The sequence below is a fragment of the Periplaneta americana genome, chromosome 4 (assembly GCF_040183065.1).
Source record: "Periplaneta americana isolate PAMFEO1 chromosome 4, P.americana_PAMFEO1_priV1, whole genome shotgun sequence".
NCBI classification, from domain to species: domain Eukaryota; kingdom Metazoa; phylum Arthropoda; class Insecta; order Blattodea; family Blattidae; genus Periplaneta; species Periplaneta americana.
The window spans coordinates 139,397,329-139,414,345 of NC_091120.1; positions in this window are offsets into that span (position 1 = coordinate 139,397,329).

Genomic DNA, 17,017 nt, shown 5'->3' on the forward strand with positions numbered 1-17,017 from the left:
CATTCGGAAGGTCTGCGGTTCAAATCCCCAGATTACCAACTTGACTGTGGTTTTTCCGTGGTTTTTCACAGTTACTTAGGCAAATGCCGGGTTGGAATTTTCATTGCCACGATCCATTTCCTTTCCTCTTTCCCGCAGAAAAAGAATTTAGATTTCATTTCATATCATATCATTCATCTCCATTATCTCATTCCATAGACAAGCCTTCCGCGATATATCTGCTAGGATTAATTCTTTAAGAGCACTTCCAAGGGCACTTCGACACCTTTGAAGGACCGTTGGAATGGATCCTGTGCTGCTTGGTTACCTTGACGGTATGAACTTAGGGTGGGGGGTTTAGGGCGCCCATTGGGTTAGCGGGTGAGGGGTATCATGCGGCCGGTGGGCTGGTACACCTCATCCTCATTCATTCCATATTTCGGAGTGCACAATAAGCCTCAGTCTGGCCGATGTGCTGAAGGGCCGTCCCTAACCCGCCCCTAGCCACCGTTCCCTAATCCCTAATCCCTAAAATTCAGAAGTATCAGGTATTACGGAGGTGATACGATATGTACTGTCTTGTAAAGTTTTATATATTTTATCCCCTTCATAATAATACAGCTCTTTTATCATGTTACTAGTATATTTTATTTTCTTTAACCGTTATAAAGAAGACAAAAAATAAAAATATATCTTTGACTTTACCCCAAAATTGGAAGATAAACTGTCAGTATCTTGATTTCATGCAAAATACATCCTATATTTATATACTTCAAATTGCAGGCTTTAAGTCTGTCCCGGTGAGAAAGGCCAAAGACAAAGAGCTGATTGCTTGTCTCAAGTTCACGTGTCTCAACAGAATTGAACGACCATCCAACCAGTATACTTCGCACGAAAACATGACGACCTTCCCTCATACCCTTCACCAGTTAACTGCAGGCACGCGCAAGGGATAAACCCTTAGCCCAGTTGCCAATTCTTGAAGTCATTGTGATTTGCGAACATTTTTCAAATTGTGTTCCGTGAAACTGCGAATTTCAGCGAGACTATTAGGCCTATCTTTGTAAATATATCTTAATTTATAATTACTAAAGCAAAATTGGTATAAAAATGAGCAAACTTATTTTAAAAACACTTTATATTTATATTTTCACTAACATGTTTTGCCTAAATAAACAAAGAAATGCAGAATTATATAATAAGTGTTAAATTCTCATGTTATTGAAGTTCCAGAATTTTATACTTAATTAAGGATGTTGCGCTGGTAAAATTTTCGGAAACTGTGATCATTGAATAGCAATAATTTTATAGTACAAGAGAGTAAAATTAGATTTTATCCGCTTCGCCTTGGATGTTTACTCTAGTGTGCTATACAATATTTTATTCATTACTGGTATGTAAATTTGATTTTAAATTGTAGGTCTTTTCTTTGAATGTGTTGTTGGCGAACACGTTCGTATATATACTTTTTAATTGATGCTAATATGTTGGTTGTCATGTAGAGAGTGATTTAAGTGCTGTAAGTAGAAAACTTTTAAGCAGTGCTGTGAATAATGTCATTATGTTGGTTGCTAAGGACGGTGAAATAAAGATCAGTTTAGATACCAGTCATGGATAAATGTATTCCTTTTACATCATTTTTTCATAACACGAAAATCATATTAAAGCACGAAAGAATATATTTGTTTCTCTGCCAGTTTAGTTGCTGATTTGATGCAAATTTTCTGTAGGCCTAAGGAACGTTATGAGATACGAAATATGATTTAATTAAGGGGGCATATACACTTCTTATACCTTAAAATTCTGTTATGTAAAATATAGGCTTAATATAAAATTTAAATTTCTACACCAAGTTCATTCAGGTAAAACAACTTGTATTAATTTTTTTTAGTTATTTAACGACACTGTATCAATTACTAGGTTATTTAGTGTCGATGGGATTGGTGATGGCAAAATGGTATTTGGCGAGATGAAGCCATAGATTACCTGACATTCGCCTTACTGTTGAGAAAAACCTCGGAAAAACCCCAATCAAATAAATCAGCCAAAGCGGGAACTGAACCCACGCCCGAGTGCAACTTCGGATCGGCAGTCAACTCAGCCAACTGAGCTACGCCAGTGGCTCTGTATTAGTTCTGAAGTTATGATTTTTAATGTAAAGTGCGGCATTGGCTATAATAGCTATTAAGTGGAAAACGGCATGAGCTTTTTCTTCTTCTTCGCAAACTATATTCCTTAAAAACCCTTTTCCTGGTAATTCCGAAAGTGCTGGATAGAATCGAATGAAATTTTTTCTGCATTCTTAAACATAATGTACAAATCAAGCCAGAATATTTCCTCAAGTTTATTTGCTGTTGGCGATATCTCTTTCGCGTACTGTTCACATACTGTTCGACGAAGTAAATCACGCATAAAATCGTCTATCTTACCGAATTCTGTTTTATTTTATTTTTTCTTTAGTTGATAAACCGTAATTCTTAATTTATATGCCCCATATATATTTTTTTTTACCAGCTCCGCCGGTTGCGTCCGATGTTGAGTGATTAAGATTTGTACTTATCAAACTGCCTCAACTTTCAATTACTCTATGGATAGAATTTCTAACGTTAGACACAATTTTAACACTTTGTTTTCTTAGCTACGCTCCTCTGCAATTAAGATATTCTGTTTTCTTCGACGGTGTTATTTGTTCTTGTCGTGATCTTCAGGTGAATCAGGAGGCCTGACTGCGGATCATCTGCTCCAACACTTATTAATCATGGCCGGAATAAATTAAACATATTGAAGCGCACAACGGAATAAAACAACACGTCGACAAATGTCTAAAAAGACACTGAGAACGGGTGAAAGCCATCAGGTAGAGGCAATGACTGCTAAATTTGGCAATGCTGGGATCTATTGTCTTTCTGCCACGCGGCTAGGGGTTGAGTAGAGGATGGGGGTTTATGAGGGATTACCAATTCCAAGAAGAGAGGCCGTCATGTTTCCGAGTCAAGTATACGTGGGTAACTTGTGTTCAATACGATGATCCTCTAGCCCAGCGTTTTATCAACCAGTGGTCCTGAGATTCCTGGAGGTCCGCGAGTGATTCGAATAGGGTACACGGGGCCAAGTTGTGTTTTCAAATGGCATTTTAATTAAGCCAAAATTTATCATGTTCTCTGACTTTTTTTATTATCTCACAACTTTGAGACAAACTATAACGGGAATGAAATCGAATGAGAAACTTCTCTTGTTTTGCAAGTCTTTACTACATATCTGTTATTTTTAGTTTTTTTCTTTAATCCTTCAAATTCCAGTCTTCAGGGTCCAACATAAACTGCTTCCAATATTCGTTCTTCAGCATAAGATTGAAACAACGACAAAGAAATTAAACTTGTGATCTGGCCGAGTTGTCAAACGAGAATTCTATTCATTTCCCACTCCCAGTGGCTTGATTCATTACATTGAAAATTAACAGAATAATTTCCTTCCTTAAATGGAAAAAAATTATAAAAAACCATTTAAGTGACGACAAAAAAATAGCTCAAAGAAGAAGAGGAGCTGTTAAAATTATCTTTCGGTTCGGGTTCAAAATTATTCTGTTGCAAAGTTGATAGCATGCACGACCAACTATCACGATATTTCCCGAATACTTGTGTGAGTACTTCCTGCTCTAGTGTTATTGAAGAGTGAACAGTAAGTTCAGTGGGTTGTTCTTTGAGATATTTCAAATAAAAAAGTTTAATACAATTTTATTCGTTTTGCTTCCTTTTCGAGATAAAAATTGTTTTATATGAATCATTTCATAGCGTGTTTTGGGAAAGCCATTGATTCAATTCCGAATATGCTCAGTTTATTTAAGAGAGCAGTGTATTATGATAAATGACTGAAATAATTTTAGTTTTGTCCTTTAAATGGGCAGACATTTAATCCGAACAGATGTAACTTTCGTTCTGCAAAAAGATTTCTCAATGTATAGCTATTACATAATATGCGTACAACAAACAAGCTTTTGGTACACAATCAACGTTCTGGTTCTCTTTGAAACAAAGTGTACGTCTTGCAGGCGTCACTAAACGATACACAATGTTGTGGGCACCTAGTTATTGATGAGAAGGAACCTGAACCACCCACATCGGTCCCACTTCCTAGAATATGTGAAGATGCTGTGAGATGGACCACCAATGAAGATATAAATAATGAACCAAATCGAGTTTGGAACTGCAATGGAAACAAGAAAATTCTGGGAATAAGTTACAAGTAGGATATTTCGTGAAATGTTCTGATGTCAGTATAAATATACTAAGACACGGAAACTGACAAGCTGTACAAATACTTCACCAGACGGTGAGATCGTGCTGATTGCAATAGATTACAATGAATTTGAAACCAGAAAAGCTGCAGTTCAGAAAGGATTATTATTATTATTATTATTATTATTATTATTATTAGTTTATTATTATTATTATTATTATTATTATTATTATTATTATTATTATTATTATTATTATTATTATTATTATTATTATTTTGGTAAATGAATAGCACACAGCAGTTACTTTTTAGAAGTCACTCTGATAACCTAAAAACCACAGAAGACACTTGCAGTAAATAAACGATGTGAACTCTGTAGAAGCAATAATACCACCCAATCCTAATTTGATATGTTCCTTATATACTGGAAATTAGCAAAAGTCACTTTCGAATGCAAATTTCTTCATTGTGACGTCCATTTTTCGGAGTAACAACACATGCAGAGAATATGCTACGACAGGAATATTCATCGCAGCAACCTTGTCACAACCCTATTTATTGTTAGGGTTTATTCCATTTGTTGTATTAGGCCTATATTTTTGGTCCAGTTACAATACTTGTGTAAAAAAGACAAGTGTTTTCGTAAAACTGTTTTCAACTTCTACTAGATTTTCTTTCTTTCTTTTCGTTTTTCTGACATTACTATTACTGCTATGTCAATGACAGAGATCCCTACCGGGAGATTTCCAAGTTGTGTCAAGATGAAAGTTTAAAAGGTAATCGAAACGCATGAAACAATAATTTTTATTTGGATTATATTTACTTTTTAATATATATTTGCGACAAAGTAAATGAGACGTAGAAGGGAGGATATTAAAATGGATTTGTGGGAAATGGGATATGATGGTAGAGACTGGATTAATCTTGCTCAGGATAGGGACCGATGGCGGGCTTATGTGAGGGCGCCAATGAACCTCCTTAAAAATCCATAAGTAGGTACTGACAATATTATAAATAACTTTACATTTTAAGATAATATTTGAGTCATGTGTAAAATAGGAAGAAAGCTGTGTTCATAGAGTTGATCCAAATGGACTGTTGAAAGGAAATGAATTGGTCTAAAGTGTCTAAACGGTCTGCTCATATTAGCCCAAACGAGTTACATTCCTGATCCAACGGGCGATAATTTAGGCCGTATCTCAAAGCTACATTTACAGCTGAAATGAACTAGATAGTTGACTAAATAGCCGAATGTGACGTCAGATGTCATGATCCAAAGCTACACAGTGTATAGGCCTAGTAGTCAAGTCCATAGTAGCTAGTAAACGAATATGCTTGTTTGATTGATGACTTGTTCACTAAACAATAATGGATGACTCATCGGCAATATTGGAGCTATGAAATCTGAAGATGCTTCGAAAGTATAATGTAAAATAATACGAAATTCTTCAACGTTGGCATTGTTAGTACCGGTATCTTCTTTATACATTTTTTTAAATATTGTAATATTTTAGGCTCTAATCTTTTTTACAAAATTCGTAATAAAACTGAATCAAAATACTGTCTTCCTAATTCAGTGCTGCACCGTGACGTCATATTTTTTTTATAAAAACATGTCTATGTAGAAGGCCGTGATTCTAACATACATGTCCAAAGTTCTTAGTGTGTAATTTACTAATCAGCTAGTTGCTAGTGAATAGTGTGTAGTATAGACTTGGGCTTTGAGGCACAACCTAGTATCAAATTAAACCAGTGATGTCAAAGCAAGAGCATTTTTCTGACCTTGATGTCGTGCGCGGGCGTCAAGCGCTAGGTATGTAAGGAGGAAGGATTACGTATATGAATAAGCAGCCTGTTGGATTAAGAAAACAGTGGTGTACAAACTTCAAACGGAACATGAAATTTTATGTAGATATTTTTATATGGCTTCTTTTTGTTTGATATTATCTATATTGTCTGTAAAACAAAAGTACTAACACCAATTTCTTAATATTGTAGTTGTGTTTTAAACGTTAATAACATAATAACGAGTTAAGAAGGAATATTCATATAAATTCCATAGTAGTACAACTATACTGTGCTAAATGAATGAAACACGTCATTCATAAAGAACGTGATGTCCCAAAGAAAAATATGGAGTCTGACATAATAAGTTGGAATCGATATTGATGGTATATTTAGCCTTATAAAGTAATCAATAAACTAATCAAAACAACATTACAGTACAAAGCAAATTTACCTACATGTAGGTATATGTTTTAAGTGTAACTAATGTTCCATAACAAAACTCTTATCGCATTATGCTTTTAAGGTGATATTGGTACGCAACTTCCTATCATCAGAATATTAAATTATTTTCTCGAAATCTGCTGAAGCTATAGAGCTGACGTTTTTACAATAAATGGGTACATGTCTTTTGTTTATGGTGTAACAGTAGTTGCTTTGTTAATTCATTTCCTTACAAACATTTTCCATGCGAATATTTTCAAAAATTTCAATACACTATCTTCAGTAATACGTATTTTACGAAATATTAGATTTACGAAAACATTGTTTCAGTACCTGTAAGGCTACTAAGTAAACATATCTGAAAATTTCACTTTTCTCTAAACAAAAGGTGAGAAAAAATTCCTTTTGAATAAAAAAGTAAACTTGTGAAAATGAGCGTTGAAATTAAAACTTACATTCTTATAATGCACTTATAGTTCTCAGACAAATCTAAAAAATTAACATTAATACAGTTTTAATAGATTTATATCATAAAATTGCTTTCAGGTATAGCCTACTTGTATCCCTTATATGTTCCGTGGTTTGTATAATTATTCACATTCCACTTCCATACGTAAGTTTCTTTCTTTTTTACTAGCTGAAACTCCTCTTTTATCAGACCATACGGAAGTTATGGTTCTATTAATATTTTGTGTTGTTTGTCGTATTCTCAAAAACCCATTCCCTTCCCTCTTACCGTCTCAATCATAGTTTTCAATTCTGAATTATAAATAATGTTGACTTGAAAAGAACGATGTATCCTACTGTCCCTCATTACGCAATTTTCGTGAAGCCAGGCCGTTGGCTGTTCTCGCATCCCTAAAATCAGGGACTAGACAATGAGTGTTAATGAGAGTTGACTAGCTGCCAGCGACCTTGTCACGTATGCGGGCGGGAGGGCGCATTCCCGAGCCTTGACAGCGCCCTGGAACCCGTTCAACCGAGGACAATGTAAAGTATGAGGCAGGAAATCTAGTCAATATTTATGTGGGCTCCAAGCCACATTGGTTGCTTATCACAGTCCATGTTAATGGGACATAGAGGAATTATATTTTTCAGTGACCTATTTAATAAAGTGATAGTCATGTTTATTCCTGCTCTTTTATATCACTACTTTCTTTTCTATTACATACTCGTAAATATGACCAATAGTGTGAGAATGCTTACAGATAAAAAAAATAAGTGCATGTATATTGTATATAGGTTGTTAAAAAGTATCCAATATTTTAGGAGGCGGTAGTATGCATCAAAACAAGAAAAACATGTCTAATAAACATGGGTCCTACAACACATACTTTCTGAGATCTAAACACTTGTTCATAGGTAGAATAATACATACATACATACATACATACATACATACATACATACATACATAGTGTATGTATGTATGTATGTATGTGTTCATGTGGGTATGTTAATTAAATGTCAAGATTACTGCATTAGTTTTATTAGATTTAACTTAAAATTGTATTTTAAGTTCGTGGATTTAATCGCACGTCGGCTTTTCAAAAATATGTGATTAGAAATCTGCAAATGAAATGACACCTAATATATTATTATTATTATTATTATTATTATTATTATTATTATTATTATTATTATTACTATTATTATTATTACTATTATTATTATTATTATTAACTTTTAACCAAAACCATAAGCTGCTAGATCGCAAAATATGCGCATATTTCTTAGATAATGTTATGTTTATTTAACGACGCTCGCAACTGCAGAGGTTATATCAGCGTCGCCGGATGTGCCGGAATTTTGTCCCGCAGGAGATCTTTTACATGGCAGTAAATCTACTGACATGAGCCTGTCGCATTTAAGCACACTTAAATGTCACGGACCTGGCCCGGGATCGAACCCGCAACCTTGGGCATAGAAGGCCAGCGCTATACCAACTCGCCAACCAGGTCGACTATTTTTTAGATTTTTTTGTGTTCATTATATAAACTGTATTATTCATGTAGACGTGGTGATGACCACTTTATGGGGTCGAAAACGTTAGTCACTGGTTGATCATTATACAGGACTTTCATTTCAAAACTTCACAGTCTAAATAACCAATTATTTAAATTGAATTCAATTTAAAGAAAAAACACATCAATTTAGGTATTGAGGGGAAGTCTGAAACCAGGCTTAATTGCATTTTAAATTTCACCCCCAGTCATCCCACTTTGAAATTTCAAATGGCTCCCCTATACTTTTATACTTAAATATGAAAGAATACCTGTATTCAATTGTTTATACACCTCATTCGTTTTCGCATCTTTTGTTTTCTATCGTCACCTGGAAACATGGATTATTGTTATTGTTGATTAGAGCTGAAGAGAATAAAACTACAAAAACCTGTTGAGCTTTTCACGTAATAGTCGTGTTTGTTTATTAAGTTATTTTAAAGTGGTGTATACCCTTCAAGAGAGAACATAAATCATCCTTATTGATTAAATTTAGGAAATTATATGAAATCAGTGTTTTCATCCTACAATCAACTGATAATAACAAAAATGCAGGTTGCCAGGCGACGATAGAAAACAAAAGATGCGAAAACATGTTTAAGTATAAAAATATAGGGGTTCCATATGAAATTTCAAAGTGGGAAGGGCTGGGGGGGGGTGAAACTAAAATGTAATAACTACCCCCTCAATATCTAAATTGACGTGTTTTTGTTTAAATTGAATTCAATTTAAATAATTAGTTATTTAAACTGGGAAGTTTTGAAATGAAAGCCCTGTATAATGGTTTCTTAGTCCATTAAATGAAATAAAGATACGTTTATAGACTGAAGATATGCAAATACTTATTCATTGTTCAAGATTGCAACTTATCTGAAAAATATGACATTAAAGTTTCTAAAAAAAACTTGTTATCAACAAATAGAAAAAATGCATTGAAGACGGTTGTAGAATTGTTAAACGGTTACTATCGAGTTCGTCTCACGCCAGAGGCTTGGAATTATCCTTTCATACTGGCGACTCTAAGTCAGCACTGCTTATGGGTTGAAAGAAACAACCCACAAGCAGTGCTCACTAGATCAGACGCTATGGACAGTACTCTATAACAGAGTCGCCAGTATGAAAGGATAATTCCAAGCCTTTGGCGTGAGACGAACTCGATAGCTCGTGGTAGAGCGCCTGACCGGAGAACAGGAAGTCGTAGGTTCGATTCCCGTTCGAGATTGTGAAATTTTTCTTTCATACAATGGCATGATTGTGACTATAATACTATTTAAATTCATTAATATGTCACATCAACGAAAGTGTATACGCCACCAAACATCGTAAGATGAAGATTACTTTTTTATGTGAATTATGTAATTGCAATTGACAAAAAATCTGCCAACTGAAAATCAGAATTGAGAAAACAAGTAATTAATTAATGAAGTATTATGTTTGAAAACTCATCAAAAATCACTTTATTGTTATAAGTTTAGAGTCATAAGTTGATTCCAGAGTTTAATGCGTTCAACTTGTAAAAGCTGGCTGCTATGTGGGCCTACAGTTTATTCAAATTGCAACAGTAGATCCATTTAAATAATTAATAATGAATTCAGCAGCCAAAGTCAACAACATTGTCAGTTCTCATTGTATTGAGTGTTAAGCTATGTGTCTAGTGCTGGTGTTCCTTGCAGCTTATCTAATTTTTGTTGGTATAGGACCATTATCGGTGTATAGTGATAGTGTTAAAGTTATTTTATAGGAAGTCCATAATTAAAAATGGAATTCTCAAGCAAATTTAAGTTTCGTGCCAATAAAAGAAAACGGAAAGCTATTGAAGTTCAACAGAAAAAATAATGCTGATCATTGAGCAAGTATGTTCGTTCCTATGTTAGGTACTAGCAGTAACTCCTTTACCCACAGAGACCTCCAGTTTCAAAATGTTGAAAATGTTTTAACACAGACTAATGAAGATTTTGGTATAGAGACAACAATACGCCACAGGTACTAAATTGTGCAGAACCAAGATTTTTTTGTTTTTGTATAAACCTAAGCCAGAATTCAGAAAAAAAATTAACATTGCTTTCAAACTCCTGAATTACTGCACTAGAAGAAACAAGGGATAGTACCGGTACTAACAACCAATGCAATCAGTTCGACCTGGCTGTGGCCATAGAAAATCGCTGATACCCTATGGGACCACTTTCTTTTCAATCCTTCTCCTCAAAGTAGAGAATTAATAAAAACCTCTGTGCAATAAATACATAGTTAAAGGAGATAAGTGACAGAATTTAAAAAAAAATAAGATAGGCCTAGTTATACAGAGACATCATTTTATTTTTACTTCAATTTTTATTGTACCTGAGTTTTTGAGTGTACTTCCCTCCCTCCCTTCTACTAGTAAACTTCCACCCGTCCTCACACAGAACCAGGCCACATAGCCTATGCAGTCAGAGACGTTCGGTTATAGTAGTAGTGAGTACAGTTCGTTCCAGAAATATGGTCGCTTTTTCCAGTGAAGAAAGAGCATTCATTATTGAATTCTTATAATTATGGTTTATTTAACGACGCTCGCAACTGCAGAGGTTATATCAGCGTCGCCGGTGTGTCTGAATTTTGTCCCGCAGGAGTTCTTTTACATGCCAGTAAATCTACTGACATGAGCCTGTCGCATTTAAACACACTTAAATGCCATCGACCTTGGCAGGGATCGAACCCGCAACCTCGAGCATAGAAGGCCAGCGATATACCAACTACGCTACCGAGGGCGACTTCATTATTGAATCATGGGTATTTACGCACAGATACTGTTACGTCGTTTGGTTACATCGCATCCCGGTTTCCCTCACCCATTTATACTGGCCTCTCTGTAAAAGCTAGTGGCTACGTAAGCAACTGTCATGTGATTGTCCCCCTTTCTACGACCCTGCAACATAACCACTTGGACGGACAATAGATAGCATATCTAAGTAAATTTATCTGTGTGGATCGGGCAGAAGTGAAGAATGAATTTACAGTACGTAAGGTACTCTGTTATAGAGTAGGTAGAGAACTATTTCAACATGAGCAGGATTATGACTCCCCATGTCGCCTGATTTGGGTGCTTTGCATTATTTCTTTTGGGATTGTTGTAAAACAGTTGTGTTTGCTAGACATCCTACAACAACAGAAGAATTAAAGAATTACATTCAAGAAACAATGCATTCAATTTCCAAAGATATGCTTAAAAACGTTCTCGATAATATGCACAAAAGAATTGAAGCCTGTATCGAAATGAACAGTCACCATTTTCAACAGTTTGTTTAAATATCCAGATTTTGATAATTTTTCAATTTAAATGCTCTCTCCATATTGTATGTTAAAGTGTGATACACAGTATACTATACATTGCGCAACGAATACATCCGCCTGGATATTTCAGTTAGTGAATAAAAAACACTTATTGTTATATTTAGAGTAAATAGAAAACGAACAAAAATTATAAAAATCAAAACCGTAATATTTATTAGTTTACATAAATAGATGTACTACTTTTCACTCCTCCTATATCTAGTAAAGTGATTTGTTTTTATTTCACGCTAGTGTCATCGAACTCCGATCGTGGAAGGGGGTAACAAAGAGTGTTTTCGATCCTCAACCGTTAATTCAAAGGTATAACCAGGTTAATATTAGAAGTATTAGTAAAAATAAAATGATGTCCCGGTATTATATGAAAAGACGGGGCCTCATAAAGAAAATTAAGCTCCGGGGCTCTGAAATTGTAAACTGGGCCCTGCTTGTAACGCTGTATAATGTCTTCGTGCACATCTTACGCTGTGGCTCAGGTTGTAACGTTTCTGGCTAGAAATCCAGAGACTACATCTCAGCAGCAGGTCTTGAAATTCGGAGAAATCTCACGAGGATTCTCAGAACTCTCAGAGGCAAGCCAGACGTAAGTAAATGAGGGCTTGTGATGAAGACCTACTTCACGCTGGCCGTTCTTTGTGTGTTCCGGCAGGTTAGTTGCAGCTTGGCACGGTTTGGACAAGTGCGTTAATCATGTTAAATTGAAGGAACTTGTACACATTTGGTTCATTACCCGCTTGAGTCACAGACGCGTATTTCGGCCACCAAAATTTTAACCAGTCGATATTTCATATCTAAATACCTCCAAGCCGAAGTGAACTAAATACCGCCATGTGAATGCCATTCATTAGCGACAAGCAAAATATGAAGTTTCATATTCTAATCCATTCCTATGACTGACTTTTCACAATCTGTAATGTATAGAATGCAATGGACACCAAATAATTTTCATATTTCATAAAGTTTTGTTATAATTTTCATTAAGCTTATCATAAAAGTATTCATATTTTTTCATAATATTCACTCTTTCCCCTATTTCTATAAGTATGCGTCTCATTTAGGCACAGTGAAAACATAGACACAGTACAGGTAACATGTGGCGTGAGGACGAGTCGTACGATGAACACGAGGGATGCACAAGGTATTAGTTACAACATTTATGACGGAGCATTAATTGAAATTATATTTTCCAAAAAGACACAAAACAAAAGAACACAAATTGTTTAATATTATCATATACACATTTTAACAAATAAGCAATTGTAACGTTGAAATAATTCAATATAATAAATAAAATTTTGCTACTTATACGACGTTATTTTAAGCAGCATTTTTTACGGTCATGAATTTCATTCTCTGTATGACTAACATAATATCACAGTCTTCTGTGCCCGAATTAACAAAACTACAATAAATTGGTCTGATGTGATAACACTATTTCCTAAACATAATTATCCCTCCTCGAAGTTCAATTTATTCAAATACTGTATCTGAATAGATTGAACTTTGAGAAGGGATAATTAGGCTATGTACTATACCTGAATAAATTGAACTATGAGAAGGGATAATTAGGCTATGTAGGCTACTGTACCTGAATAAATTGAACTTTGAGAAGGGATAATTAGGCTATGTAGGCTACTGTACCTGAATAAATTGAACTTTGAGAAGGGATAATTAGGCTATGTAGGCTACTGTACCTGAATAAATTGAACTTTGAGAAGGAATAATTAGGCTATGTAAGCTACTGTACCTGAATAAATTGAACTTTGAGAAGGGATAATTAGGCTATGTAGGCTACTGTACCAGAATAAATTGAACTTTGAGAAGGGATAATTAGGCTATGTAGGCTACTGTACCTGAATAAATTGAACTTTGAGAATGGATAATTAGGCTATGTAGGTTACTGTACCTGAATAAATTGAACTTTGAGAAGGGTTAATTAGGCTATGTAGGCTACTGTACTTGAATAAATTGAACTTTGAAAAGGGATAATTAGGCTATGTAGGCTACTGTACCTGAATAAATTGAACTTTGAGAAGGGATAATTAGACTATGTAGGCTACTGTACCTGAATAAATTGAACTTTGAGAAGGGATAATTAGGCTATGTAGGCTACTGTACCAGAATAAATTGAACTTTGAGAAGGGATAATTAGGCTATGTAAGCTACTGTACCTGAATAAATTGAACTTTGAGAAGGGATAATTAGGCTATGTAGGCTACTGTACCTGAATAAATTGAACTTTGAGAAGGAATAATTAGGCTATGTAAGCTACTGTACCTGAATAAATTGAACTTTGAGAAGGGATAATTAGGCTATGTAGGCTACTGTACCAGAATAAATTGAACTTTGAGAAGGGATAATTAGGCTATGTAAGCTACTGTACCTGAATAAATTGAACTTTGAGAAGGGATAATTAGGCTATGTAGGCTACTGTACCTGAATAAATTGAACTTTGAGAAGGGTTAATTAGGCTATGTAGCTACTGTACCTGAATAAATTGAACTTTGAGAAGGGATAATTAGGCTATGTATTGTACCTGAATAAATTGAACTTTGAGATGGGATAATTAGGCTATATATTGTACCTGAATAAATTGATCTTTGAGAAGGGATAATTAGGCTATGTATTGTACCTGAATAAATTGAACTTTGAGAAGGGATAATTAGGCTATATATTGTACTTGAATAAATTGAACTTTGAGGAGGGATAATTAGGCTATGTACTGTACCTGAATTAATTGAACTTTGAGAAGGGATAATTATGTTTAGGAAATATGTTGTCACTTCAGATCAAAATACTGTAGTTTTATTAATTTGGCCAAAGAAGACAGTTATATTATGTTAGTCATACAGAGAATGAAATTCATGACCGAAAAAAATGCTGCTTGAAAGCTATAACATGTAAGTAATAAAATTTGATTTATTATATTGAATTATTTCAACGTTACAATTGCTTGTTTGTTAAAATGTGTATATGATAACGTTATGCAATTTGTGTTCTTTATTTTGTGTATTTTCGAAAAATATAATTTCAATTAATGCTCCGCCATAAATGTTGTAACTAAAACCTTGTGCATCCCTCGTGTTTATCGTACGGCTCGTCCTACCCCCCCCCCCCACACGTTACTGCACTTTGTTTACTTTTTCATTGTGCCTAAACGAGACGTTCTATTGTACCATTGATCCGGGCTTTCCATACATTGTCATCATCAGCCATACAGATTATAGTCCCAGAAGGACTGTTACGGTCCACAAAAGTTTTCAGTCCATCTCTTCATTGGACGTCCAGTTGATCTCCTGCCTCTAGGTTTGTAATGCAGGATTGCACGAGGGAGTCTAGTCCTAGACATATTACGCCTCACATGTTGACGCCAGTTATCTTGATAGTGACATAGACTATGTCTGCTAGTATAGAGTTCATTTCAAGTTCCTTTAAGATGTCTTCATTTCTTTTATGGCCCCACTTACAAGGGAAGGGTTTCGGCTCGAACAGGAATTTTTGGTTAAAAATTTGTACAGACGCTAACCTGACAATGGTGATGAAGACCGTAAAAGCATTCATTTGTGTAACTCTCCGTTTGGTTGGTATTGGTCAGTACACTTCTTTAAAAATGTACATGAGGATTCTCTATAAAATGCATGAAACAGCATGGAGCAGAGCAATACGCACAACACACAGAAGCAACACCTGAACAATCTTCTGAACCACACTCCATTGGCGAAAAATCAAATGCTACCTGAATTACATTTTCGAAGTCCGAGACTTATTCACTATTCACGTAACCAGCTGACTGCCAGGAATACTGAAGCATAGGGCGGTATACTGGAGCAGACAACTGGTTATGAATAACAGAGTGCATTTTCATTACAAACACTCGATTTCCCAAGTTAAGTTCTGGATTCTCAGCAAGAGTCCTTATGTAATCTGTTATCCTCCGAGCATATATTTTGTATTGTCTAAGGAAATAGATATTCAGAGGCTGGATATATTTAGTCTTTTTAGGTGGAATGATCATGCAGTCCATGTCCTAGCCTTGTAATAATTAATTTATTAAGGTTGCGTCTTTGTGCGCATTCATTGACTCACACAACAATATATACTTTTGATTAGCTGCAATATTTTCAGACAGAACGTTGGAGAAAAATGCTCTTAAATGGGCTCTAGACATTTTACCACTCGCACTAGCTTCTAGGCTAAGCTAGGCTTACGTGTAAGGTGTTCCATCCCCTTAACTTGTGCAGTGCTCTCCTCACCCTCAACTTGTACAGTGCTCTAACAGACAAACCACACATTACACAAACGAATGCTTTTGGGAGCTTTACAGAGATTTAAAGATGGGCCTGTATACACATTTTGGATACGAAATTCCTGTTCGAGCCGAAACCCTTCCCTTGTTAGTATCAATCAGCTGTTCGACGCATGAATCTCATTTCACTAGCAGCGATTCTGCTTGCGTCACATTTCCTTAGAGTACATGCTTCACTTCCATAGCGCAGGACTGGTCGTGCTAAGGTTTTATACAGACGAGTGCGGTTATGTCCACACATTTTGTTGTTCATTTATTTATTTATTTATTTATTCATTTTGTTTACTTATTTATTTATTTATTTATTTTGTTTACTTATTTACTTATTTATTTTGTTTACTTATTTATTTATTTATTTTGTTTACTTATTTATTTATTTATTTATTTTGTTTACTTATTTACTTATTTATTCATTTATTTTGTTTACTTATTTATTTATTTATTTATTTTGTTTACTTATTTACTTATTTATTTACTTGTTTGTTTATTAACTTATTTACTTATTAACTTACTTATTTACTTACTTACTTATTTAGTTACTTATTTACTTACTTACTTATTTAGTTACTTATTTATTTACTTACTTATTTAGTTATTTATTTACTTACTTATTCACTTACTTACTTATTTACTTACTTATTTACTTACTTACCTATTTATTTACTTACTTACTTATTTACTTACTTATTTATTTATTTATTTATTTATTTATTTATTTATTTATTTATTTATTTATTTATTTATTTATTTAATTCTGGTGGAGTTAAAGCCATTAGGCATTCTCTTATAATACAGATGTTTTCTAGGAAACATGAGAAACCTAAGCCACTTATTCCACCAATATTATAGGATTCCCAAGGGAAAGTAAAATCTGCAAATTCCCCTTTACAGTCATCGAACTCGTAGCATCAGCGAATAAATTAGAGAAGTCAAAACC